The 27,113-nt window shown below is 41.2% G+C and overlaps 1 protein-coding gene across 9 annotated transcripts in view; it reads right to left on the bottom strand.

The window, feature by feature from the left end:
- The window catches only part of Dab1 (disabled 1), a 1,125,345-nt gene that overhangs the window by 461,239 nt on the left and 636,993 nt on the right, over positions 1-27,113 (bottom strand). For 6 of the 9 annotated variants that reach the window (NM_001369049.1, NM_001369047.1, XM_030253166.1 and 3 more), the window contains one exon: positions 3,026-3,136. The exons of the other annotated variants lie outside the window; for them this stretch is intronic. The gene's annotated coding sequence lies outside the window, so the exon portion shown is untranslated. The remainder of the gene's footprint in view (positions 1-3,025; positions 3,137-27,113) is intronic. 9 annotated transcript variants of the gene reach the window in all.

Raw genomic sequence — 27,113 nt, 5'->3', positions numbered from 1 at the left:
TTGGTTATAATGTTATGCCTTTCTAGTTTGCATTCACATTAAGAAGGTCTTACACTTGCTACTTGGCTATTCCTCCGTGTTCAGGCAGCCTGTAGTTTAGAACCTTCCTACAGTCTGTTTCCTTTGCCCGGCCATCTCATTCCCTAAATTCTGTTTATCCCCGTCATTCCCCGCTTCACAGTCTTATGCCCTATCACCTCCCCACTGAGGCCCTCCCCCAAAGCCTCCAGCCTCAGTCCCCTCACATACCTTCTCTCTTTGTTGTTTTCTCTCCATCAAACATGTTACTATCTAACCCACAGGTAGATCTGTATTGCACATTAAGGGCAATATGGTTGAGTTTTCACTTGGCGAATGAATTCGTGCCTATCAGTGGTAAGCAACATATTTTGAAATATGCATGTGCAATGGGTAAGTTGAGGTAATTAAAATATCCATTAACTTGTGTTTGATTTACAGGGAGAAGAACCTCTTGGCATTGATTATAACAGGTGACTTAGAGTTCTCCTGAAATGCCACAGGGAGGTAATGATACAGTGCTAGGTCACCATCATGGTCTTCATCACCTCCTTGGAACCAGCAGTGGTTAGTGATCGAATTCCAGAGAATTCTATACAATTTGAAGGAAGTTATTTGTACTAACAGACCTTGAAGGTAATCTCAGTAGTCAGTGTGTGTGTGTATGTATGTGTGTGTGTGTGTGTCTGTGTGTACTTCCTAACACTAAGTGTGTAAATTATAAGGAATAGTTATCTTCTTCTAGAAGTCCAAGAGAACTGGATACTTAGCAGGTTGGGTGTTGGGAATTCTTGTCTGTGGGCCACCATGCCAGACAGACATAGATAAGAGAATTTGACCTCAAGCCCAAGACACAGAAGAGGACACGTCCTGCCCTTCGTGGTCTTTCTCATGGAGTTCAGTATCCCTTCATGATCACTAAAATGATGAATCTGCTTTCTTCACAATAGATTAAACCAGAAATATTTCTTTCCATCCATCTCTACCTTTTTTTTTTCAAATCAGCTGACCATCCATTAGGGTTTTGCGAAGCACACTGTGCCATGTTCTGTGGCTAGGTCCTAGCGGGTGTATAATAAAATATTTTACTCCGCTTAGCTGGTAAAGGTGCTTGCAGCCAAGCTTGACGACTTGTGTTTGATCCCCAGGTCCCACATAATTGAAAAGAGAGAGAACTGATTGCTGAAAGTCATTTTTGATGTTCACTGCACATATCTACCCACACCCACAGAGAAACACGGACACACATACACACACAGATACACACAGAGAGAGGCAGCATCAGAAGCACAAACATACAGAGACATACATGCATAGACACACACAGACTAAATAGATAAATGTAGTACAAATAAATCTCACTAATACAGAGTCTGTAAACTCTACCAAGGATATAAGAGAAAAGACCCACACAATTAAACTGCATTTTATACTATGTGGGGCACATTGAAAAGAAGTAAAGGAGGCTTCAGGGGAACAGTTGAGGCCATGAGGACTCATGGGGAAGGCTATTCTTCAAACACCAAGAATGTTAGGCTGGAACCAGAGGATAATTTTAAAACCTAAAGTTCTTAAAAGGGGGACGTTAGGCTTGTTACTCAGAAGGCTGCGGTGGATATAGAAGATACAACAAAGACATGGAGGTGGGGGTGAGTCTCCCAGCTCATACGCACAGAAGTGCATATTCACACCCTGCAAGTCAACTGTCATTCTAACTTCTCTAAAGCGGCTCTTTCACTCCATGGTCCTTTAATCACCAGTGACAGTCACAGCCTCCACTGTGACAAGGAGAGAACAATGAAGCCATATTACTCTGATCTTGTCATCTGAATGCTGGAAAACTTGTAAGGGCTGGCTGCCAACTTCCTAGGGAATGGGGTTCACAGCCCTTGCCAGAGTTCTCAGTGTTGCTCACAGAGCCTCCTTCTTGCTATCTACAACCCCCCCCCCCCAACCCCTCAGTCTCCCTCTGCTCCTTCCAGACAGCTCGCTTATCAAGTGCCACCCTGGACAGTTCACACTGCTGTGAAGGCCAACTGACTTCCACTTTCTTGCCTCCAGCCTTGCTCGCTGAAGGCTTTTTACCAGAGCACTACCCATGCCACCTTGGGTATGCTAATGACATGCTACCCCCACCTCAGCTCAAGCACAGTGTACATAATCATACCTCTCCTCCAGTATGATGACAACGGTCCCTATCTAATGGCACACACTGTGGCACTAACAAGGTGGATGAGAAGCAGTTTTTTGTCCAGTTCAGAGCCTGAGCCCAAGACAGGGGAGATGGTGGCAGGAAGGAAAGCAGTATAATGAGTTTCTTTTCTGGTTTCTCTTAGCCAGCCAAAATTCATCGTTGATTCCAAAGACCTTCTAGACTTGGTCAGATGTAGGGTAAGGTGACATTGACTTTTTGCTTGTTTGCTTCCTTCCTATTATGTGTCTCAGTTATTGTACTTTGAACTTCTCATTCTTCATCCCCTTTGTTCCCTTGGCCTACTTCTGCATGGAACAAAAGGTGTTGGTTTTGCCAGGTCTGTTTACTGCTCTTCCCGTGACTCTAAGACAGCAGGAATCAGCAGTGTTTGCTGAGTTGCAGGGACTCATGATGGGGAAAGGGAAGGTGAAAGGTGGGAGGAGAGAAGAGCCACCAGGCCACCATGGCCTCATTAATTTTAGTTTGAGTGTTTTAGACCCTACTGTTTCCTCCAGGTTACAAAAGCAAATTTATCTGAGCAAATAAGCTTGCATATTTGCATTTCTTTGAACCCTAATTTGACATGCAAATAAGTCACTAACTAGACCAGGCTTCAAGCTTGCTGTTTAAACAGAAATCCTCACAGCTCTTGAGAGACATTGCACAGGGGGAAGCTAGTGCTAGCCAGTGAGGGTAAGGATGAGAACCAGGGCACCTAAGGAGACACATCGTGTCCTCTTCAGACATTTCCTGCCCCACTGTTTCAGAACATGTTTCCCCAAGCACAGATTCTGTGAGCTAGAGGCAACTTACAAATGTTTCAGGTCCTTAGCCCCAGAGCGTAAACTCCACCATCACGAGTGACATCTGGCTTTTGTTGTCACACCTTCAATGCCAAAGAGTTCAATGCTTCAATGTGTGCTCCTGTAGAACAAGAGACAAGTTCTACTCCTTGCAATTTGATTCCCAGTTTGAGCCAACCCAAACTCCATTGCCATCTTCCACGAAGCAACTCTTCAAACACTTTAATATGGCAAATGGTATCTTCCCATCTATCAAGATAATAGAATCCTCACTGTGGTCATTTACCTGCCTCAGTCATTACCAATTTTGTACAGTCTAATACTGTTGTCTTATACCGTTGGTCAGATCAGCTTTTCACTTGAATCTCCAAGCAACTTTGATGTCATGACTTTTGTTTGCCACTCCTGGTTGTGTAGACACTGCTTCATCTTCTGATTTGGGATCCCACTCAATTGCTATTTCTTCAGAGAAGCCTGGGTGACCATACAGAATGAAACAGGACCCCTCCTTGCCTCCACCATACCCTCCCAGGCTCCATACACGTGTTGCCCTATCACAGCAAATTAAAAATAAGATTCACAACTCTCCCAAACTGTCCACTACAATAAAATACTTGGTTTCATTTCTTCTGTTTGATATCTGACAGCATTTTATGTCTTGTGAATCCCCGTCTGCTTTGAATTTGGAAAAGCTGATAAGGAAGCCACAGTTTGCCTTTCTTTGGTAACTGGGAGAGGTGCTTACCTGGCAAGCCCCTCATCTATATGAGGGAACTGTCGTCCCTTTATCTCTACCACATAATTAACAGATACTCTCCAAATCAGCCTGTCTGCCTTCCAGAAAGCTTTAGAATATAAGTGATCAGCCATCTAATGTCTTAATGGGAAGGGAGTGGCATCAGTTCAAAGCTCTGGCTCAGCTTTTGAGTAGAAGCCTATTCTTTCTGAAAGGCATCCCAAGAAACGGATGCTTGTATTTATTTGGTGGCTCTGTTCCACGGCATCTTTCTTGCTCAGTGAAATGCACATTCACACTTCTTGTTACAATACCCACAGAAACAACTCCCAATACCACCTACTCTAGTCCCAGCAAACAAGAGACCACTGATCCGAACGCTTCCTTATGTCAGTCCATTTATGCCTCACACTGACTATATAGCCACATATTTCTAGTTTACAGAGACACAGGGAGGTGAAGAGTTTGTCTATAGCTTCAAGGCAAATAGCAGAATGGAGATCAGCATGCAGGAAGTTGGTTTATATTCCACAGCCGGCTGCTGCTCTGCCCTGGCTGTGGGGAGTCACTGTCATGAGGGGTAGCTGCAACCAACACATCTAGTTCTCTCTCAGTCTTCAAGTGAGGGCTTTGACCCCCATTTGCAGATGAGGAAACTGTAGCCTCAAAGGGATGGAAGAATCCCCAGGCACAGCAAAGGCACCCCATACGGAAGCTCCTGGAGGGCTTTGTAAGCACGGGAGTGGTAGCACAGGCAACTGTCACCTGTGCGAAGGAACAAGTTATCTGGGCAGCTAGTCTGATAACTAATAGTGAGAAGCTGGGGAAATTGCCTGAATCCTATCTCCGACTGCACATTAATAAGAAATAAGGATCCTTATAATTAACACTTAGCTGTTCAAAGAATAAAATCCCCCCGGCAATCCTATTGATGTAAGGGGATTGCTTTTTTCACACACACAGAAAAAAATGTAATTTTTTTAACTGTAAAAGTAATGTATGTTAACTACAGGAAGCTGAGAAAACAAACAATGCCACGAATAACTCATATTCTCAGCATCCAGTTAAAACTCCGATAACAGACATTTTTACAAAAGTGGAATTGTGTGACAGAGCAGGTCTTAGCACCACTCCTTGGCTTTAAGGTAACTTGTGATCCTACCTTGTGGGCAATGGCACCACGTCACTTGACCTCATTAAACCTTGTTTCTTTGAAGGTGGTTACTGCATGGACTGAATCACCTGTCCAGGTGACTCACGAGAGCCCTCAGGCAGGAGGCTCCTGCAGGAGCTGCCCGCCTGGAGACCGGAGCATAGCAGCTCCACTAAGTGCTCATCTCTACCCTATTTCCTTTCCCTTGACTCTGAGGACCACAGCCCCATCAGTGAGTGCAGACAGGGACCACTTCCTCTCTCTTGTGAGCATGCTCACTGGGAGCTTCAGATGCTTCCCGCACTGCTAATGGAGAAACGAATCGGATACACAGGAAAGTGGAGATGTGTGTTCTTCACACTTATATCAGTACTTTAGCCTAGAAAAATTAAAGGGTTATCAGTCTTTTTCACATGCTGTCCTTGCTTTATTACAATATCAGAGAGAAAAGCGTTATGCCAAAATACACATCTAGGGCTAATTATCATAAAGAAAAGAGTAATAAGAATAAGGCTATTATTTGGGAAAATGTGTCATAGATTGTTATCCGTTGGAAGCAGACAGTATGTTCTCTTGCTGAACTTAGTTATTTTTAATTTGAATATTGTAAGGACATAAAACCAAAGTGTCTTATGTCACTCTAAATGAAAAGTTAAAAAAAGAGAAGGAAGAGCAATGTTGGCAAATCATGCTAAGCTAGAACTATGCTCAGCAAAGGATGCCCAAGTAGGCTGGGGAGAAAGGAAGGGCATCCTATGCGGGCTTTGGGGCTGAGATCATTTTCCCACACGCTCATACTGCAGGTGAGATTCATATTCACCGTGTTACCCTTGTTTTCCTCCCTTGTGCTTGAGCTGAGTTCTGACATACACACACGAGTGACCTAGCAGGAAGAAGGGAGAGGAGGGAAGAACAGGCAGACAGAAGAGATGCTGGGAAAATATGTGCACTTGCCATATGAAGCCATCCTCGAGAAACCAGAAGTTACCACAGTCATTTAGTTGGCTTGAGTGAATAATGGTTGCTAATACTCACTGAGTAATAACTGCGTGCAATGAACTACTCTGAACATGGACCGTGCTCTATAGTCACACAGAGACTCAAGAGCTAAGGACAGAAATAAGTCTCAGAAATAAAGAAGAATCAGGCAAGCATGAGGACCATCGGAATGTCTTTCTAGCTCCCCATCTACAGAAAAGCGCGTGCTGCTTCTCAGCACTATATAATAGCATGGCTTCAGCATCTTCTTAGTGTGTAGGTTCCCAAATGTTTGGAGGGACTTTATTGACTCGTTGTATTAGCTACCTTTTGTTCCTGGGATAAAGCACTATGGCCTAAAGTAACTTAGAGGAGAGTTTTATTTTGGCTTACAATTCCAGAGAAAGGTTCCATAATGTCAGGAAAGGCATGGCAGTAAGCAGGTATGATGTAAGAAAGTTGAAATATCACATTTTTAGCTATTTGTAGGAAGCAGAGAGGTGGGGCTGGGGGACGACAGAAACTCTCAAAACCCAGCCCTCATGAAGTGTTTCCCCCAGCAAGGCGCCACCTCCTAAAGGTTTCACAACCTCTCCAAATTACTACATTAGTACAACTTAGGCAAATAAAAGGTAACCTGGGGAACAAAGACCATTTTGGGAAGAAGATCGATCTGCTCGTGAACCCGCCCTTGGGATTATTGCAATCTTACAAAATGGGGACTATCCCCGTGAGAAGAGGGGTAGACAAGCAACTCTCTGAGTCTGGTCTGCATGGGTAATTGGTGATTAATTTTTAGGCGATGGCAGTTGTGGTCAGAATATGTTTTATCTGGTAAGTTAAAGCAATTTATAGTAATGAGCAGACTTTGGAGTAGGAAACGACACTAAGGCCAATCTTGTTTGGGAAATCCCTCCTGTAAAAGTTCTCAAGTAAACTCAATGCACCACATATGGGGGCATTTGTCTTCATTCTCTTTCCAAACACTAGCTCAAAGTGATAGCAGGAGTGTGTATAGGGAGAAGCAGGTACAACAAGGGAGGAGGAAGAAGCTGGCAGGATATGACCAAGATTTCAGAAGATAGATTAGGAGTGGGCTAGCAGGGAGAAGCTGAACCCTGATCACTTACCAAGAGGATGGCCAAATGAACAGATGGGTTTTGAAGACACTAGACCCTAAGAAGGGCAAGCATGAAGCAAATGATGATGATGATGGTGGTGGTGGTGGTGGTGGTGGTGGTGATATAGTGGTGATGGTGATGAGGAGGTCTGTCTAATATTGCATATAGAATCCTCAGCCAGAGGTCTGCCCTTCCTCGTGTAGGTCAGATGGAAGCAGCTACTTTCCTCTCTGACCAGGTGCCCATCTGCTCTTCTTCTGTGTAGGGACAGAACACACAGTAAGAAACACAGTTAGCAACACAGAATCAAGTGAAATTTGGATCTTAAAGTTTTAGACTTCATCTTTCACTCTTAGGCCCCATCTTACTAAAGCACTTCAAATTGGATACCTGCCTTTTCCTAAGCCACAGAGCAGTGACTCTTTCATAGAGAAGGAGATTGCACTAGTGGATGAAGAGAAGAGTGTTACTCTCGAAGGAAGGTTGGTTTTCTAGTCTGCTTGCTCATAAGTCTCACATCTCTTCCTAGTGTCTGATCAGCTTTTAATTGTTTCATGATTATATATATATATATATATATATATATATATATATATATATACATATATACATACATACATACACACACACACACACACACACACACACACACACACACACACACACATATATATATATATATATATATTGGGTGTTTTTCGAGACAGGGTTTCTCTGTATAGCCCTGGCTGTCCTGGAACTCACTTTGTAGACCAGGATGGCCTCGAACTCAGAAATCCACCTGCCTCTGCCTCCTGAGTGCTGGAATTAAAGGCGTGCACCACCATGCCCAGCTACTCACGATTGTATATTAGCAGACAGCTGATGAATACTAGCTGTTACAAAAACCGTCCAATAACTTAGTCTATGCTAAACAGAAAATATAATAAGAGAATGAGATGAAATTGTGGAGAACATGGATAATAAAACCTTTTAAAGAACTTGAAACACATGCATTGATAACAAGATAGTATCTGAAAATCTGAATATATATATCAAGGTAGCAGAAAGCTCTGTGTAGAAGATTGCCGATGGAAAATTCCAGAGCCCATAGCCATGCACCAACCCTGAGTCATCAAATCCTTAGTAGAACAAGAAGTGGGAGGCATCAAGAATGAAGGCAGTGGGAACAAAAAGAGCTAGACAAAGTTAGGAACAGTGTGTCATCACTGGAAACTTACTAGAAGTGCTTGAGAGATTGTGTTGAGACCTTTGGAAGGAAAGGAATAAGAGACACAGAAAGCTAAACAAATGAAAGGAGGAAGTAAATATCAATTCCTGGAAACTGCTATCTGCACTGGACAGGAAAAGAGCCCTGAGGTAAACAGCCATACCAGATTGGTAAGATAAGATGAACTAGAGATGTATGTCAGGGTGGATTTATGGAGAATATAAGGAACAGAAAGTAGACATGAGATGGAAGAAGATTAATGTTCAACTCCTAGAGCAACCAAAAAAATGAGTAAGCAAAAATAAAAATATAAAGTATTATGTTATGTTATACTATCATATTTTATATCACATTAAATATATACCATCAAGAAAAAGGTAACAGCTAAAAGTGTGGAAATTCGTTCTATTTGAAGAAGGAAACTTGGGAGTAGAGACTATTCACATAGCTGTTTTGAATCATCCATACGTTATTTTCTGATTAGAAGTGTTAGTGAACATGTGTGCATGTGCACGTACACACATGAGTGTGCAAATCAATGTGTGTGAATATGGGTATGCACATGCAATGGTGCACATGGATATCTCAGGAGACAGCCTGGAGCTCTGGCATTCACTTTTCGTCTTGTGTAAGACAGTGTCACTCACATTACACACCAGTCTTTCATGGGTTCTGGAGGATCACGTCTCACGTCTCACGTCTCTTTGTTCTTGTATACCAAGTGCTTTTACCCATGGATCCATCTCCCCAGCTCCAAGATTGTTAATAAGAACATTCTTACAAGAAGTGAAACTCAAGAGTATGAAATATGAGATTCATATGGCTAGGTGTTTTACACCAGAGACTTCTTCTACCTAAAGAAATGAGAGAGACCATGTTGGATCCTGATTCCATGAAACTTTGGAAACCCCACATTTAAAGACTTCTGAATTATTTGAGAGGACTGGGTTTTCCAACAGAAAGCTAGGACTTTAGCTCCCCAGAGGTTACCCAGCGAGGTCTGTGGATCTCCAGATTGGCTTTGACTTCAACTTTACATTCAATTAAATAAACTTGTGCCAGAAGAATGCATAGAATTTCTGAAGCCATAAGTGAGGGAAGCTCTGATTGGCAGGAATTGTAGCTAAAATTTTATTTGCTGACCAGAAAGCAGTCATTGATCATCTACTATTGTAGTGAGAGTGGTGTGATGGTTTGTGTATCCTTGGACCAGGGAGTGGCACCATCTGAAGGTGTGGCCTTGTTGGAATAGGTGTGACCTGGTTGGAATGGGTGTGTCACTGTGGGTGTGGGTATAAGATCCTCACCCTAGTTGCCTGGAAGTCAGTAAAACCCTAACTAATACAAGTGGTTAGGAAGAATGATACAGTCTCCTCTTCTAAAACTTGGTTTCTGCCATGACAGGCCTTATCATGTTTATAGAACTAAAAATAACACTGGCTTGGAACAACATGTTATATTTTAAAATTTACTTAAGCATGGTTTGATGCTGCTTACTGACTTATTTACAAGCAGGTACTATTATCTTTAGGGGAAGGTAAGTAATTCAATTAGTAATTAATGTGACCATATGTGTGGTAACTATTGCACATGCCATTTAAAAATCATCATCTTATGAATATCAACATCCCATTTAGCACTCTTCCTGATTTTATAGGTTATTGCTCAAATTTCTATTTAATGACCTAAGACATGAAGTTTTAGGTCTCCTGTATCCATATCCAGGGCTCTTTCCAGTAAACCAAGCAATTCAATTCTATCTATCTGTCTGTCTATCTATCTATCTATCTATCTATCTATCTATCTATCTATCTATCTACCTATCTACCTATCTATCAATCTATCCCCATCTATCTATATCTACATCTACACCCACATCTATCTATCTATCTATCTATCTATCTATCTATCTATCTATCTATCTATCTATCTATCTATCGATCAATCGATCTACCTACCGATCTATCTATCTTGGTATTTTGCTTCTATGTTTGCATACTAAATGTGTAGTGGCCACAAAAGCCAGAAGAGGTTGTCAGATTATCCAAAATTGGAGTAATAGAAGAGTTGTTCGCCACCATGTGGGTGCTCTGAATTGAACCTACGTCCTCTATAAGAGCAGTCAGTGTTCTCTTAACCACTGTGCCATTTTCCCAGTCTCAATTCAATTTGTAATAGAAATCTATGTAATCTCTTGTAAACTCTGCCTTATTTGTGGTCTTGTAGTATGCTATGTCCTTCATATAGTCGAAGATGAACCTTTGGCAGACCAATTCCTCATCCAGCTGTTGGGCTTTCTGCACAAATATAGTCTCTCCTTGATGAATGGACATATTTCTGTTGCAAATAACAATAGCATATCATGTTACTTTTAACTGTATTACATCTTTTCTTAATCAGATTACACCAAACTTTCTACACAAAAGTTGTGTGAGAGAGAGAGAGAGAGAGAGACACTGTGGCAATATTTGTTTTACACTTACATACATTAATTTGCACTGAAAATTGTCCTGGCTCTTGAATAATCAAAGGGACATAAAAATAAAAAACAATTCTATGTTCTTCTTTTTAGGATCAGTTTTCCAGGATAAGTGAGGGTGGGGTGAGAACACATTTGGTAGAGAGGGGCACTCTTCCCACATTTGATGGAGAACAAGAAATATTTGAAAAACCTGGACCTAACTATGAGTTCTGACTCTGATGCCATCAAACCACAAACTATATAGCATTTTCCTCTGCAACCTGCCCTGTACAATAAAGAATCAAGATGTATAGAGAAGTGTGACCCGATTCACCGACCAAAGGAAAAATCAAGCAGAGAAAATTGGCATACGATAACACTAAAAAGGGATTTTAAAAATAAAATTTTAAAGCACCTATAATAAATATTTTGAATTTATATAAAATATTGGACAAGAGAGGGAGATTAGGGGATATTTTAAGAGAAAATTAAAAATGACAAGAAGCAGATATAAACTCTAAAGGTGAAAATGTAAGTAAGAATTTCAAAAATTCTTATAAGAGATTGACCATAGCATAAACATAACTGAAGAAAGCCATGGCAAACCTGAAGAGCTGTGAGTGGAAGTGTGAAACAAATGGAGGCAAGAGTATTTGGAAAGCAAATGAAAGAAGTCAATGTGAACTGAGGGACAAGCAACCACTCACTTATCCATCTATAGTTGTTGCCTCAGGGTGAGAAAAGAAACTGAATGGAGTAGAATTGTTTTAAAAAGAATTGTCAACAACAGCACTTTCCAAATCTGAATTTTGAAGAAGCCATAGCATTAGTCCAAGAGTTTGGTACACTCTATAAGCAAAGTAATTACAGAGAAAAGCATGCAAAGGCACACCATTCCTAAGTCACTGAAAGCCAGATTGAAGGAAAAATGCTAAAGTACTAAAGGGTGTCTCATAATGTGTAAGTGAGAAATACAGTAAGATTGACAGCAGACTCTCCATGGGAAGGCAGAAGATTCAAAGACTGTCGACCTGACATCCACGATTTCAGTGAATTTCAAAAGTGATAAAATAAATACACTTTGATAAATAAAAATGGGGATACTTTGTTGTTAGCAGGATTACAATATGAGTTGAGTATCCTTCAACTGTAATGCTTGAGGCAAAAATGTTTCAGAGTTTGAAGTTTTGCAGCATTTGCCTGAACTTTTAATCACTCAATTATCCCTAATCTGAAAAGTAAAATTGAAATTCTCTAAAATTCAGAATCTCTCTATAAGCTAATTTTATGCTCAAAATTTCAAATTTTGTTTTATTTTAGATTTAAGCATTTCAAAGTTCTTTAGGTGGCGTGGAATAGTGCTGGAGGGAGACATGTACACACACACACACACACACACACACACACACACACACTTTGTCTTAATGCAAAAGAAAAAAGAGCATGTCACAAATTCTCTAACAGGTAAAGAAGTAAATCACAGGGCAGCAGAGCAAATGGAAGAGCACAAAGTACCGTGTTATAGAACCCACACACTGCGTACCAGCTGTGTAAGGAAAGGGGAAGCTATGTGCAAGATGCATAAGTAATTTATATAGCAAGCTGTAAAAATTAACTCAAAAGCATAGACAAGGCCATAAAGGGAATAAAATAAAATACTGAAAGAATACTGAGCAACCTAGAGGAAATAATACATGAAGCCATAAAACAAACAGACAAACAAACAAACAAACAGAATTGCACCACAGGGACACGAGATTTAAATCCATCACTACCTTAACTACATTAAATGTAAATAGAAAAGATTTTACGTTAAATGTACATAGCAAGTGATATCTAAGAAGCATAGGTTGCCTGACTGGGTAATGAACATGATCAAATTTACCTTGTTAAGAAACCTACTTTAAATATAAAGGCATGGACCAATACAAAGAATGAAAAATGCTATATGGTGAATATTCTAAAAATTATAAAACATGATATGACAATAGATAAATAAGTCATAAAATGGGCTCAAGACAAACATTATTGCCAGAGATAGAGACATCTTGCAATGGTGACTTCATTTAAGAAGAATATTTCATTTTTATTTATTTATTTATTTATTTATTTATTTTTGGTTTATTCGAGACAGGGGTTCTCTGTATAGCCCTGGCTGTCCTGGAACTCACTCTGTAGACGAGGCTGGCCTCGAACTCAGAAACCCGCAAAAAGAATATTTCATTAGGAAGACACAACAGTCCTGAACAGTTGCCAATGGCCAATGTCCAAACACAGCAATGCTGGCATTCAAGTTATTGCTCCTAAGGAAAAGTTTAAAAAACCAGTAAAAACTGTAACCTGTGCTTCTGATCGTAATTCACTCTTCTGTGTTCATTAAGTTGAGAGGTGGAAATATTTTTGTAGATGAATGTTTGTGAATCTCTAATTCCATTTCTTCTATATGTTTCCAAGAACCAGCTATACTATTTACATATTCAACACACGTTCTTGTGCATGTACAGAGTATCTATTGTATAATCACCCTTGTCAGTTGCTAGGGAGGCAGTGAGCAACGAACACAGTCCCTTATGTTCACAACTTTCACAGACTATGAGGGAATGCAGTAAATCCATTATGTTACACTGTGACGTGCATGCAGCAATCGGAGGTCACAGAGAAGCATTTTGGTAGAAGGCTTTAGGAAAGCAGCCCTCTGTTGGGTCCAACAACCTTGAGAGTATTGCTATGTATTAAGATTGACTTTCGAAGAATCTCTCTGTGTGATAGGAGATGTGTTAGCCTCTCTGAGTCTCAGCTTTCTCACATATTAAAGAAGAGACAAGGAGTCTGTGTTCTTGTTTCTCTGGATTCTGCTATGTTATGATATGTCAACTGTGGCACATAGGGAGCCATCTCTCTTCAGTTTCCCTGCTGCATATCATTATGTTGGCTTGTGAACCAATATAGATTTGATGGACAGAACACATGCCATCTGCACACTTAAGGAAAAGGATTCATGGAAATTTAGCTTATAATGGAACCCAGTAGGCTCTTGCACATTATGCAAGATATAATGCAATGGTGTGAAATTAAATATGGAATTTGTAGGGAGCGATTCGTTAACCATTTCTATGCTGGAAATCAATCTACTCGTGACTGGGAGATAGAACCATTACATGGAAAAACAAGCATTATGCATTGCAAGAATAAAGGAAAAATTGTGTTACTTCTTCATTCAATCTCCTGATTTCTATCCAATGAATGGCTTTCTTGGCAAACAATGACACCCAGAATGTTCATTAAGAGAGAGCCTGGCAGCTTGTGCTGAGTTCTTTTCAACTGTTTAGTGTGCTGCAATCCAATTAAACGATACAGAGAAGCCATTAAAAATACCACAGAGGACTGCAGAGAACGCCTTGCCACAGGGAAACAGCTGAGGAAGAAGTCCTGAGTCCCAGGCTCAAGTCCCAGCTCCTCTGGGCTCCTGATGCTCTCAGGACATTTCATTAGCCTTCGTCTTTGTCACCATATCTCACACCATGAAAGTAGTGGAGTCGTTGGCCGGCATTGTCAAATCAACCCCTCCAAACTCAGTAAGCTAAGTGGCACAATTTTATTTTTTTTTTATTTTTTTTTTTTTAACTTGTAAAAAGAAATCAATACTTTCTTTTATTTATACATTCTTCCCTCTTTACACATTTCAATTTTAAAAAATAAGGTTTGCTTCAATCATATTTTGAGAAAGGACCTCTCTATGTAGTCCAACGTTTAAAATCACAATCCTCCTACCTCAGTTTCTGGGCTGTGACGGAAGAGAGGCAGACACCGGCATGCTCTGCTGAGATTAAAGCTTTCATCTAAGAATAACTGTAGCCATCTCACCATTTCCGACGACACTAGACAACTCTTTATCTTTTTTTTTTTTTTCCATTTTTTATTAGGTATTTAGCTCATTTACATTTCCAATGCTATACCAAAAGTCCCCCTTACCCACCCACCCCCACTCCCCTACCCACCCACTCCCCCCCTTTGGCCCTGGCGTTCCCCTGTACCGGGGCACACAAAGTCTGCGTGTCCAATGGGCCTCTCTTTCCAGTGATGGCCGACTAGGCCATCTTTTGATACATATGCAGCTAGAGTCAAGAGCTCAGGGGTACTGGTTAGTTCATAATGTTGTTCCACCTATAGGGTTGAAGATCCCTTAAGCTCCTTGGGTACTTTCTCTAGCTCCTCCATTGGGAGCCCTGTGATCCATCCATTAGCTGACTGTGAGCATCCACTTCTGTGTTTGCTAGGCCCCGGCATAGTCTCACAAGAGACAGCTACGTCTGGGTCCTTTCAGTAAAATCTTGCTAGTGTATGCAATGGTGTCAGCATTTGGAAGCTGATTATGGGGTGGATCCCTGGATATGGCAGTCTCTACATGGTCCATCCTTTCATCTCAGCTCCATACTTTGTTTCTGTAACTCCTTCCATGGGTGTTTTGTTCCCACTTCTAAGGAGGGGCCTAGTGTCCACACTTCAGTCTTCATTTTTCTTGAGTTTCATGTGTTTAGGAAATTGTATCTTATATCGTGGGTATCCTAGGTTTTGGGCTAGTATCCACTTATCAGTGAGTACATATTGTGTGAGTTCCTTTGTGATTGTGTTACCTCACTCAGGATGATGCTCTCCAGGTCCATCCATTTGGCTAGGAATTTCATAAATTCATTCTTTTTAATAGCTGAGTAGTACTCCATTGTGTAGATGTACCACATTTTCTGTATCCATTCCTCTGTTGAGGGGCATCTGGGTTCTTTCCAGTTTCTGGCTATTATAAATAAGGCTGCTATGAACATAGTGGAGCATGTGTCCTTCTTACCAGTTGGGGCTTCTTCTGGATATATGCCCAGGAGAGGTATTGCTGGATCCTCCGTTAGTACTATGTCCAATTTTCTGAGGAACCGCCAGACTGATTTCCAGAGTGGTTGTACAAGCCTGCAATCCCACCAACAATGGAGGAGTGTTCCTCTTTCTCCACATCCTCGCCAGCATCTGCTGTCACCTGAATTTTTGATCTTAGCCATTCTCACTGGTGTGAGGTGGAATCTCAGGGTTGTTTTGATTTGCATTTCCCTGATGATTAAGGATGTTGAACATTTTTTCAGGTGCTTCTCTGCCATTCGGTATTCCTCAGGTGAGAATTCTTTGTTCAGTTCTGAGCCCCATTTTTTAAGGGGGTTATTTGATTTTCTGAGGTCCACCTTCTTGAGTTCTTTATATATGTTGGATATTAGTCCCCTATCTGATTTAGGATAGGTAAAGATCCTTTCCCAGTCTGTTGGTGGTCTTTTTGTCTTATAGACAGTGTCTTTTGCCTTGCAGAAACTTGGGAGTTTCATTAGGTCCCATTTGTCAATTCTCGATCTTACAGCACAAGCCATTGCTGTTCTGTTCAGGAATTTTTCCCCTGTGCCCATATCTTCAAGGCTTTTCCCCACTTTCTCCTCTATAAGTTTCAGTGTCTCTGGTTTTATGTGAAGTTCCTTGATCCACTTAGATTTGACCTTAGTACAAGGAGATAAGTATGGATCGATTCGCATTCTTCTACATGATAACAACCAGTTGTGCCAGCACCAATTGTTGAAAATGCTGTCTTTCTTCCACTGGATGGTTTTGGCTCCCTTGTCGAAGATCAAGTGACCATAGGTGTGTGGGTTCATTTCTGGGTCTTCAATTCTATTCCATTGGTCCACTTGTCTGTCTCTATACCAGTACCATGCAGTTTTTATCACAATTGCTCTGTAGTAAAGCTTTAGGTCAGGCATGGTGATTCCACCAGAGGTTCTTTTATCCTTGAGAAGAGTTTTTGCTATCCTCGGTTTTTTGTTATTCCAGATGAATTTGCAAATTGCTCCTTCTAATTCGTTGAAGAATTGAGTTGGAATTTTAATGGGGATTGCATTGAATCTGTAGATTGCTTTTGGCAAGATAGCCATTTTTACAATGTTGGTCCTGCCAATCCATGAGCATGGGAGATCTTTCCATCTTCTGAGATCTTCTTTAATTTCTTTCTTCAGGGACTTGAAGTTTTTATCATACAGATCTTTCACTTCCTTCGTTAGAGTCACACCGAGATATTTTATATTATTTGTGGCTATTGAGAAGGGTGTTGTTTCCCTAATTTCTTTCTCAGCCTGTTTATTCTTTGTGTAGAGAAAGGCCATTGACTTGTTTGAGTTAATTTTATATCCAGCTACTTCACCGAAGCTGTTTATCAGGTTTAGGAGTTCTCTGTTGGAATTTTTAGGGTCACTTATATATACTATCATATCATCTGCAAAAAGTGATATTTTGACTTCCTCTTTTCCAATTTGTATCCCCTTGATCTCCTTTTGTTGTCGAATTGCTCTGGCTAATACTTCAAGTACTATGTTGAAAAGGTAGGGAGAAAGTGGGCAGCCTTGTCTAGTCCCTGATTTTAGTGGGATTGCTTCCAGCTTCTCTCCATTTACTTTGATGTTGGCTACTGGTTTGCTGTAGATTGCTTTTATCATGTTTAGGTATTGGCCTTGAATTCCTGATCTTTCCAGAACTTTTATCATGAATGGGTGTTGGATCTTGTCAAATGCTTTTTCTGCATCTAACGAGATGATCATGTGGTTTTTGTCTTTGAGTTTGTTTATATAATGGATTACATTGATGGATTTTCGTATATTAAACCATCCCTGCATCCCTGGAATAAAACCTACTTGGTCAGGATGGATGATTGCTTTAATGTGTTCTTGGATTCGGTTAGCGAGAATTTTATTAAGAATTTTTGCCTCGATGTTCATAAGAGAAATTGGTCTGAAGTTCTCTATCTTTGTTGGATCTTTCTGTGGTTTAGGTATCAGAGTAATAGTGGCTTCATAAAATGAGTTGGGTAGAATACCTTCTACTTCTATCTTGTGAAAAAGTTTGTGCAGAACTGGAGTTAGATCTTCTTTGAAGGTCTGATAGAACTCTGCACTAAACCCGTCTGGTCCTGGGCTTTTTTTGGCTGGGAGACTATTAATAACTGCTTCTATTTCTTTAGGGGATATGGGACTGTTTAGAAGGTCAACTTGATCCTGATTCAACTTTGGTACCTGGTATCTGTCCAGAAATTTGTCCATTTCGTCCAGGTTTTCCAGTTTTGTTGAGTATAGCCTTTTGTAGAAGGATCTGATGGTGTTTTGGATTTCTTCAGGATCTGTTGTTATGTCTCCCTTTTCATTTCTGATTTTGTTAATTAGGATTTTGTCCCTGTGCCCTTTAGTGAGTCTAGCTAAGGGTTTATCTATCTTGTTGATTTTCTCAAAGAACCAACTCCTCGTTTGGTTAATTCTTTGAATAGTTCTTCTTGTTTCCACTTGGTTGATTTCACCCCTGAGTTTGATTATTTCCTGCCGTCTACTCCTCTTGGGTGAATTTGCTTCCTTTTTTTCTAGAGCTTTTAGATGTGTTGTCAAGCTGCTAGTATGTGCTCTCTCCCGTTTTTTCTTGAAGGCACTCATAGCTATGAGTTTCCCTCTTAGAAATGCTTTCATTGTGTCCCAAAGGTTTGGGTACGTTGTGGCTTCATTTTCATTAAACTCTAAAAAGTCTTTAATTTCTTTCTTTATTCCTTCCTTGACCAAGGTATCATTGAGAAGAGTGTTGTTCAGTTTCCATGTGAATGTTGGCTTTCTGTTATTTATTTTGTTATTGAAGATCAGCCTTAGTGCATGGTGATCTGATAGGATACATGGGACAATTTCAATATTTTTGAATCTGTTGAGGCCTGATTTGTGACCTATTATGTGGTCAATTTTGGAGAAGGTACCATGAGGTGCTGAGAAGAAGGTATATCCTTTTGTTTTAGGGTAAAATGTTCTGTAGATATCTGTCAGATCCATTTGTTTCATCACTTCTGTTAGTTTCAGTGTGTCCCTGTTTAGTTTCTGTTTCCATGATCTGTCCATTGGTGAAAGTGGTGTGTTGAAGTCTCCCACTATTATTGTGTGAGGTGCAATGTGTGCTTTGAGCTTTACTAAAGTTTCTTTAGTGAATGTGGCTGCTCTTGTATTTGGAGCATAGATATTCAGAATTGAGAGTTCCTCTTGGAGGATTTTACCTTTGATGAGAATGAAGTGTCCCTCCTTGTCTTTTTTGATGACTTTGGGTTGGAAGTCAATCTTATCAGATATTAGGATGGCTACTCCTGCTTGTTTCTTCATACCATTTGCTTGGAAAATTGTTTTCCAGCCTTTCATTCTGAGGTAGTGTCTATCTTTTTCTCTGAGATGAGTTTCCTGTAAGCAGCAAAATGTTGGGTCTTGTTTGTGTAGCCAGTTTGTTAGTCTATGTCTTTTTATTGGCGAGTTGAGACCATTGATGTTAAGAGATATTAAGGAAAAGTAATTGTTGCTTCCTGTTATTTTAGTTGTTAAAGGTGGCATTCTGTTCTTGTGGCTGTCTTCTTTTAGGTTTGTTGAGGGATTACCTTCTTGTTTTTTCTAGGGCGTTGTTCCCGTTCTTGTATTGGTTTTTTTCTGTTATTATCCTTTGAAGGGCTGGATTCGTGGAGAGATAATGCGTGAATTTGGTTTTGTCGTGGAATACTTTGGTTTCTCCCTCTATGATAATTGAGAGTTTGGCTGGGTATAGTAGCCTGGGCTGCAGTTTGTGTTCTCTTAGTGTCTGTATAACATCTGTCCAGGCTCTTCTGGCTTTCATAGTCTCTGGTGAAAAATCTGGTGTAATTCTGATAGGCTTGCCTTTATATGTTACTTGACCTTTTTCCCTTACTGCTTTTAGTATTCTATCTTTATTTAGTGCATTTGATGTTCTGATTATTATGTGTCGGGAGGAATTTCTTTTCTGGTCCAGTCTATTTGGAGTTCTGTAGGCTTCTTGTATGTTCATATGCATCTCATTCTTTAGATTTGGGAAGTTTTCTTCAATAATTTTGTTGAAGATGTTTGCTGGACCTTTGAGTTGAAAATCTTCATTCTCATCCACTCCTATTATCCGTACGTTTGGTCTTCTTATTGTGTCCTGGATTTCCTGGATATTTTGAGTTAGGATCTTTTTGCATTTTCCATTTTCTTTGATTGTTGTGCCGATGTTCTCTATGGAATCTTCTGCACCTGAGATTCTCTCTTCCATCTCTTGTATTCTGTTGCTGATGCTCAAATCTATGGTTCCAGATTTCTTTCCTAGGGTTTCTATCTCTAGTGTTGCCTCGCTTTGAGTTTTCTTTATTGTGTCTACTTCCCTTTTTAGGTCTAGTATGGTTTTGTTCATTTCCATCACCTGTTTGTATGTTTTTTCCTCTTTTTCTGTAAGGACTTCTACCTGTTTGATTGTGTTTTCCTGTTTTTCTTTAAGGACTTGTAACTCTTTAGCAGTGTTCTCCTGTATTTCTTTAAGTGATTTATTAAAGTCCTTCTTGATGTCCTCTACCATCATCATGAGATATGCTTTTAAATCTAGGTCTAGGTTCTCAGGTGTGTTGGGGTTCCCTGGACTGGGCGAAGTGGGTGTGCTGGGTTCTGGTGATGGTGAGTGGTCTTGGTTCCTGTTAGTAAGATTCCTCCGTTTACCTTTCGCCATCTGGTAATCTCTGGAGTTAGTAGTTATAGTTGACTCTGTTTAGAGATTGTTCTTCTGGTGATTCTGTTACCGTCTATCAGCAGACCTGGGAGACAGATTCTCTCCTCTGAGTTTCAGTGCTCAGAGCACTCTCTGCTGGCAAGCTCTCTTACAGGGAAGGTGCGCAGATATCTTGTATTTGGACCTCCTCCTGGCCGAAGAAGAAGGCCCAAAACAGGACCTTTCTCAGACAGTGTGTTGCTTTGGCAGTTCCCAGGTGGTACAGACTCTCACCTAAGCAGACTAAATTCCTAAGTTCCTTGGAGTCCCGGGACCAAGATGGCGACCGCTGCTGCTGTGGCTTAGGCCGCCTCCCCAGCCGGGTGGGCACCTGTCCTCCGGTCCGGAAGGTGGCGGGCTGTCCCCGGCCCACACAGGGTGCTGCCTCAGCGCCTCTGTGCTTCTGCCTGTTCCAGAGGCTGTCAGGTTCTCTGGCGCACCCTCTCACCTGTTCAGACTAATTTCCTAAGTTCGGCGGGTCCCGGACCAAGATGGCGACCGCTGCTGCTGTGGCTTAGGTCGCCTCCCCAGCCGGGCCGTGGCACAATTTTAAATCAACGTTAGTTAATTGTCGAAGAAAGTAGTGGCCAAAGCAGAAAAACAATCCTCTAGGCCAAAATCACAGAGCACTCGGGATGGCTTGAACCAATCCAGGGAGAAAGCATAAAGTGGTGTTAAATGAACTATCAACAGGAAGGAGCAGGTGAGATGGAGTTTAACAGTCAGTTCTATGAGCAAATAAGGCCCTGATTTGTGACCTTTGCTCATCTGTTTTGTGCATAATCCCAGCACAGCTGGTTCAGCCAACTAGCAACATGTTGCTGCTAAATGAGGACCTGGGAAGAGATCTATAGCTGCCATTGCCCTCCCCACTCCCCACCCCGTGCAGCCTGTCCACTAGCCACGTGTGAGAAAGGAGAGTAACCCAAGTGCAGAGAGAGTGGTCATCACAGGACCAGGAAGCTACGCATGTGGGTTGTTAATTAACTTGTCTTCTGTGTAACTCGTTTCAATGTCGTTTCATATAATTTTGTTTTTAGTCATGGCTGTTCAGCAACAGGCTTGCAACAGCCTTACTAATATAAATGTTAGGCTCTTAGATACTGGGCATCTAGGTTTAACATAATGTCAGTGAGGGCTCACTTAATGTTTTCCTGAAGCAGCTGGGTTCAGGGACTGGGCTGGCGTTGGGGGAGTGTGGGAGGATATTCTTAAAGGGGCAGGATTCTTGCTCTACCATGGACTGTAAAACACCATCTCTTCCAAGGAGCACAAAAGACAAAAGACAGTGAATGCTCTCAACCAGTTGTTGTCCTACCAGTTTCTGAGTCTACACTGAGTCAGATGCCCTTCCTCTGTGTTCTCTCTTGCCACTCCCTGTATCTCGATCTAGCATCTCTCACACAGCACTCCATTTTACTTCATTTATCTTTCCTATTAGTTTAGAAGCCACTTGAGGGCAGAGCTTGTAAGAAAACTTATCTCCATTATGCGACTGACATGAATCATTCACAGATAATTTCTGGAGTGCAGGAATCGCTACCAAAATGTGCTTCTGTCTGGCCTGTGATATGCATCAGTAGGGAATTTTCTACTCACTCCATTTGTTGTGTGTGATAAGGGAATCAGTGTGGGAGCAATCGGAGCATACTGAATTGTGTTGAAATCCAAGCATCCTGATGCGGGAACTCAGGGCAGCTCAGTGTCCAGATGGGAGGGCGATAACAATGTCCAGTTTATTGAATCAGGAGGGGGAAATAAAAGGGCACAGGCCAAGTACTTACCAAAAGGCTAATAACAGTAGCAATGGCAGCTAATGTCAATTGAGTGTTTAGAATACACAAATCACTGTCATACCACATCATAAGCATTAACTCATTTAATCCCAAATACCATAATGTTATCCAAAAAAGTATAGATACTTTATTTGGGACAGAGTTGGGATTCTAACCCAGATCCTCTGGCTCCAGTGAAGAAGCTCTTGCCTTCGACCCAAATACTCTCACTCAAGGTTGGCGAGATGCTCCTGCATTGAAGACTCTTCATGTTCTTGCTGAAGACCAGAATTTAGCTCCTGCCATTCATGTGGGGTGGCCCACAATCACCTGCACCTCCAGTTTCAGGGGATCTAACATTGTTTTTTCACTGGAAGCTGAGCACACATGTGCACACACACAGAGACACACATATGTACACATAAATTTAAAAATACTCACATATATACATATATATACACACACAAACATGTATACATATATATACTGTCTCTGTCATGTATGTACATACATTGTATGTATATACACACACATATACATACATACATACACACATATATTATATATATATAATATATATATATATCACTTTTCTCTGATCCACCTTCCTTCTAATATGCCTATAGATGTGGTATCCATACCCTCAGATCAACCCCCACTGCAGTTGATACCACATTTCACAGGTTAGATGACTTTCCCTATGTGGGAACTTCAGCATTCACTATGCTTAGGTATATCCTATAAGTTCCTATACAGAATTCTTCTGAAACTTGGTATAGTATTGTTTCAGACAAGGCATGAAAATTCAATTATTACTCATTTACTTCTTAATGGGTTTCAAAAAAGACTTTGGGACAACTTAAACATTGATAGTAAACTCATAATAAGACAATAAAAGGAATAAAAATTAGGACTGCAGATATGTGGCCATAAACAAATTATAGCTCCACGGAAGAGTTTATGCTTGTAATCCCAATTACTAGAGTGTGCTGAGACAAGAGGATCCCGAGTTCAAGGTCAGCCTAAGCAACACAGTAATACCCTACCTTAGTTAGTTAATTAATTGAAAAATAGAAGAAAAAAATTCACTGCAGGTATTTGCATATGTGGTGTGTCTATAGGGGTGTGTGCCTATGTGGGTCACCTTCAACCAAAACAGTTATCTAAGCTGTATATGACATATACCTTTCAGCTTCCTGGCAAGTAGTCAATGTGAACAGTAGTGTCAGTACCTGAACAGAGAAACCTCACCAACAGCTTCACAAAAGAAAAACTGGGAATGCTCTCAAACCTTTCTACGAGTGAGATTTTAAAGACGAGAGAGAGGGTGGGAGAGGGGACACAGCTTCAGATATTCATGGGAAGTTTCTCATCGTTCTTTGAAAGAAGGTGAATGGAGTTGAGGCATGCTAATGTCAAATCCAGGGAGCCAATGGTACTGTACACCTGACGCACACTGCCCAGTCTGCCCTTGCTTCCAAGTGGAAGCATAAAGACATGAAGAATGCTTTTCTTGACTTCCTTTCCTCCTAGATTCGCTGCTTACTTTACTCCTGTATGATGATCTTGTTTGTTTGTTTGCTTTTTGACATAGAAAAGAAGATCCAGTACTTTTTCTATTCTTGTGTTTGGTCCATTCATTCCGCAGCAAAGCTCAGATTTGGATAATGTAATCATGCACAGTGCTCTGAAATAAAATTATAGGCCTGGCCTGGCCTGAAGTTTCTCTGAAGAAGTGGTTCCATGCTGAAAATTACTCGCTGTCCTTTGCAATGATGGCAGTTAAATAACTCAACAAGAGGTCCCTCCGAGAAAATCGATACACACCAAATTGCAAAAATGTGGATGCAATCTGTGGGGAAAGTGCATTTGATGTGGGTCTGTGCTGGCTTCCAGCATGGAGTCAGTTCTCAAGGTGGATTAAAACACACTGCCACTCCCATTCCAAGGGTGAGGCTGGTACCTTCCTGGCCCTGCAGACCCTGTCTTCCAAGAGTTGCAAACTAGTTGGCTTGTGAGCTTAATCTTGCTCTAGACGACAGGACCAGCTCTGCCCTGAAGTGGGGCCAGGTGTGGCTTCTGTCCCACTTGACCTTGAGCACCAAGCTTCCCAGCTCATAGGGAGACAGCATCCTCCATGGTGGTTCATGTCCTGGAGACTTCCCTCGAGTTTGACTCCAGGTCCCCACCTAGGATCAGGAGCCTTCTGTGCTTCTAATGCCTTATTAAAAAAAAAAAAATAACAAACCCAAAAATACACCCTACCTGCTAGTCTAGGAAAACACTCTGCTTGACACCGTTTCCCTATTAATGACACGTGCTGCTGGAAACGGCCTTTGAAAAATGTCAATGACATTTGACATTCTGTACATTGTATTTAGAGAACACTATGGCTTCCAGAAAGCCTTGAATAAGTGAAATTTCCCCTGTGGTACAGAAGCTCACTCTGTTCATGCCTTACAGTCATCTAAGTCCCTGATAAGCCAAAGCATCGCCACAACTATTTGTACCAACTGTGCTATCTTCCTGGAATGCTGGTCCCTGAGCTGTCACCAGGGTTTAGCTTAAGGACATTGGCTAAGCCACCCCCTTCCTGCACACCCTTCCTGAAGCAGCTCTTCTCCTGCACCATTTCTGTCACTACATCGGCTTCCTGATCTCAAGCAATAAAAATTTTATTTACTTACTTGTATCTCAGCTTCTTGTCTGACTTTTCTACAATAATATAAATCACATGAGGATAGGGAACTTAATAACAGCTATATTTCTAGGTATTGGCATTGTATCTAGGACACGGCAGGTAAAAAATATTTGAGAAACGAATAGATTAGTAATTAAGTAAAGAATATGCTCAACCCATCCCTTAGTGAACCTAATGATTGGCAGTTACCACTTTGTGGAATCTATTGTCTTTGTTTTGTTTCGTTGTTGTTTGTGTTTGTGATAGATCTTGCTATGTAGCTCATGCTAACCTCGAACTTTCTGCTTAGCCCAGGATAATCTTAAATTCAATTCTCTTGCCTTACCTCCTCAGTGCTGAGGTTATAGGCATGAGGTACAATACCTAGCTGGACTCTGTGGTCTTAAAGGGGCTGATCTAGTAAGTGTTGTTAAATACAGATGAGAGTGCTCAGTTCTCAGGCTGCATTATCTACTGAAAGCCTTTAACTAACGTGCAATATTGTCACAAAATCCAAAGGAGAGTCCTGAGCACAATGGGTCTGCTTTGCTTGGGTTAGGAATGTGAAGACAGAACGGCCGTGCTTCCGGGGACCTGGGAATTCTGGGCTTGGAACCTACAGCCCACCAGTTGTCTCCTCTGCCCAACAGCCTGCCTTCTAGACTGGGCTTCCCTTCGCAGGCACAAACCCCAGTTCCACACAACACATACTTCTCTCCCCTGCTAGGTTTCAGCAATTAGTGGCTCCGTGTCCCACTACATCACAAAACACACCAAGACGCTGCCTTGGAACAGTTGGTTTCTAAATTTGATGGTAAGCCAGTGACAAATCCCTCGACCAATCCATTACAAATTTTGCCAGTCATCCAGTGCCAAGAAAGCAGGACAGATTTCTGTGAAAGGATTTTTAACAGATGGGATCATTCGAATCGGCGTTATTATTGTCTTAAAAAATGCATCTAATGCCCCCACAGTGAGGCTTGGAAGGACACCCACAAAATCTGAAGTTGAAATTAAACTGGAAAAGCATATGCCGGACAGATTCTCAGTGTCAGTGGAATCGTCCCTAATTACTACTCTGTTCCCAACAAAAAAGGGGCCCACATAGTCAACCTGCCCTGAGGTGGTGTCTCAATAAGCCTAGAAAGATAATGTATCCAGGAGGCTTTAGAGCTTTTGAAACAAAAACTGAGCAAATTTAAAGTCCTTCCTAATTTCTCTTAAACCCTGGTAGTAGATTTATGAGACCAAAGATTAAACAAACAAACAATTTGACAGACACCAGGAAGCACTGGAGAAATCAACTGGCCACAGTTGGGGAGACTCAAGCTCCTTACAGCCTATGAGGTCTCACCCTTCCAAACTGAGCCTGGCTCCTCACCTTCTCCTTCTAGCCCATACATGGGCCTGTGCATCCATGCCTCTGTTCATGTGGCTTTTATTATTTGTAATGCAAACACTCTTTAAGTTCTAAAACCGTGACTCTAGGGCTGGAGAGATAGCTTGTTTGGTAAGGTGCTTTTCATACAAATGTGCAGGTCTTCAGAGCTCAAATAAAATCCAAGCATAAATGTGTACATCTATAATCCTGGCTCTGGGTTGGGTGAAACAGGTTCATCATTGGAGCTTATTGGCCATCCAGTCAAGTGCAAACTGTGAGCTCCCAGGTCAGTGAGAGACCCTGTCTCGAAATATAAAGTCAGAAATGACTGACGAAGATACCCAGTGCTTACTTCTGGCTTCTGGAGTTCACACACACACACACACACACACACACACACCATACAGCACAGCACACAAAGCACATACAAATACACAAATAGATTAATTGTACTTTTGCCATGTCTAGCTAACAACAGAGTTGGGGAAGCAAAGTTGAACCACACAGTCTTTCTCTTTTTTCTCCATCTCTTTTCTCTTTTCCTGTGGGGTGAGGGCATTGAATCCTGGGCCTCGTGCCTATTAAACAAATATCCACCACTGATATCCACCCCAAACCCTCAACACTAGAGCTCAAAGATTTGAGATATCTATATTAGAGCATAGGAAAATTAAGCAGTGATAATATCTGTTGATCCCATATTAAAATGATAACGTTGGATACATGTGTTGTAAAGGTTTATTTTAATAATCAACTAAATTTGATTAAGAAACACCTAGGACAACATTGAGGCATAGCTTTGGGTGTGTTATGAGGCATCTCCAGAGAGGGTTGAGGAGGTAGAACCTACCCTGAATAGGAGCTATGGTGCTAAAGTGCAGGACTGAATATAAAGGAAAAAGGCCACGAAGCACCAGCATTTATCTGCTCATCTACCTGGTTCCAGACATAGTATGTTCCCCAGTCATGCCTTCCCCACTGTGAT

The sequence above is a fragment of the Mus musculus genome, chromosome 4, assembly GCF_000001635.26.
Source record: "Mus musculus strain C57BL/6J chromosome 4, GRCm38.p6 C57BL/6J".
NCBI classification, from domain to species: domain Eukaryota; kingdom Metazoa; phylum Chordata; class Mammalia; order Rodentia; family Muridae; genus Mus; species Mus musculus.
This window is presented reverse-complemented; position numbering and strand designations above follow the sequence as displayed.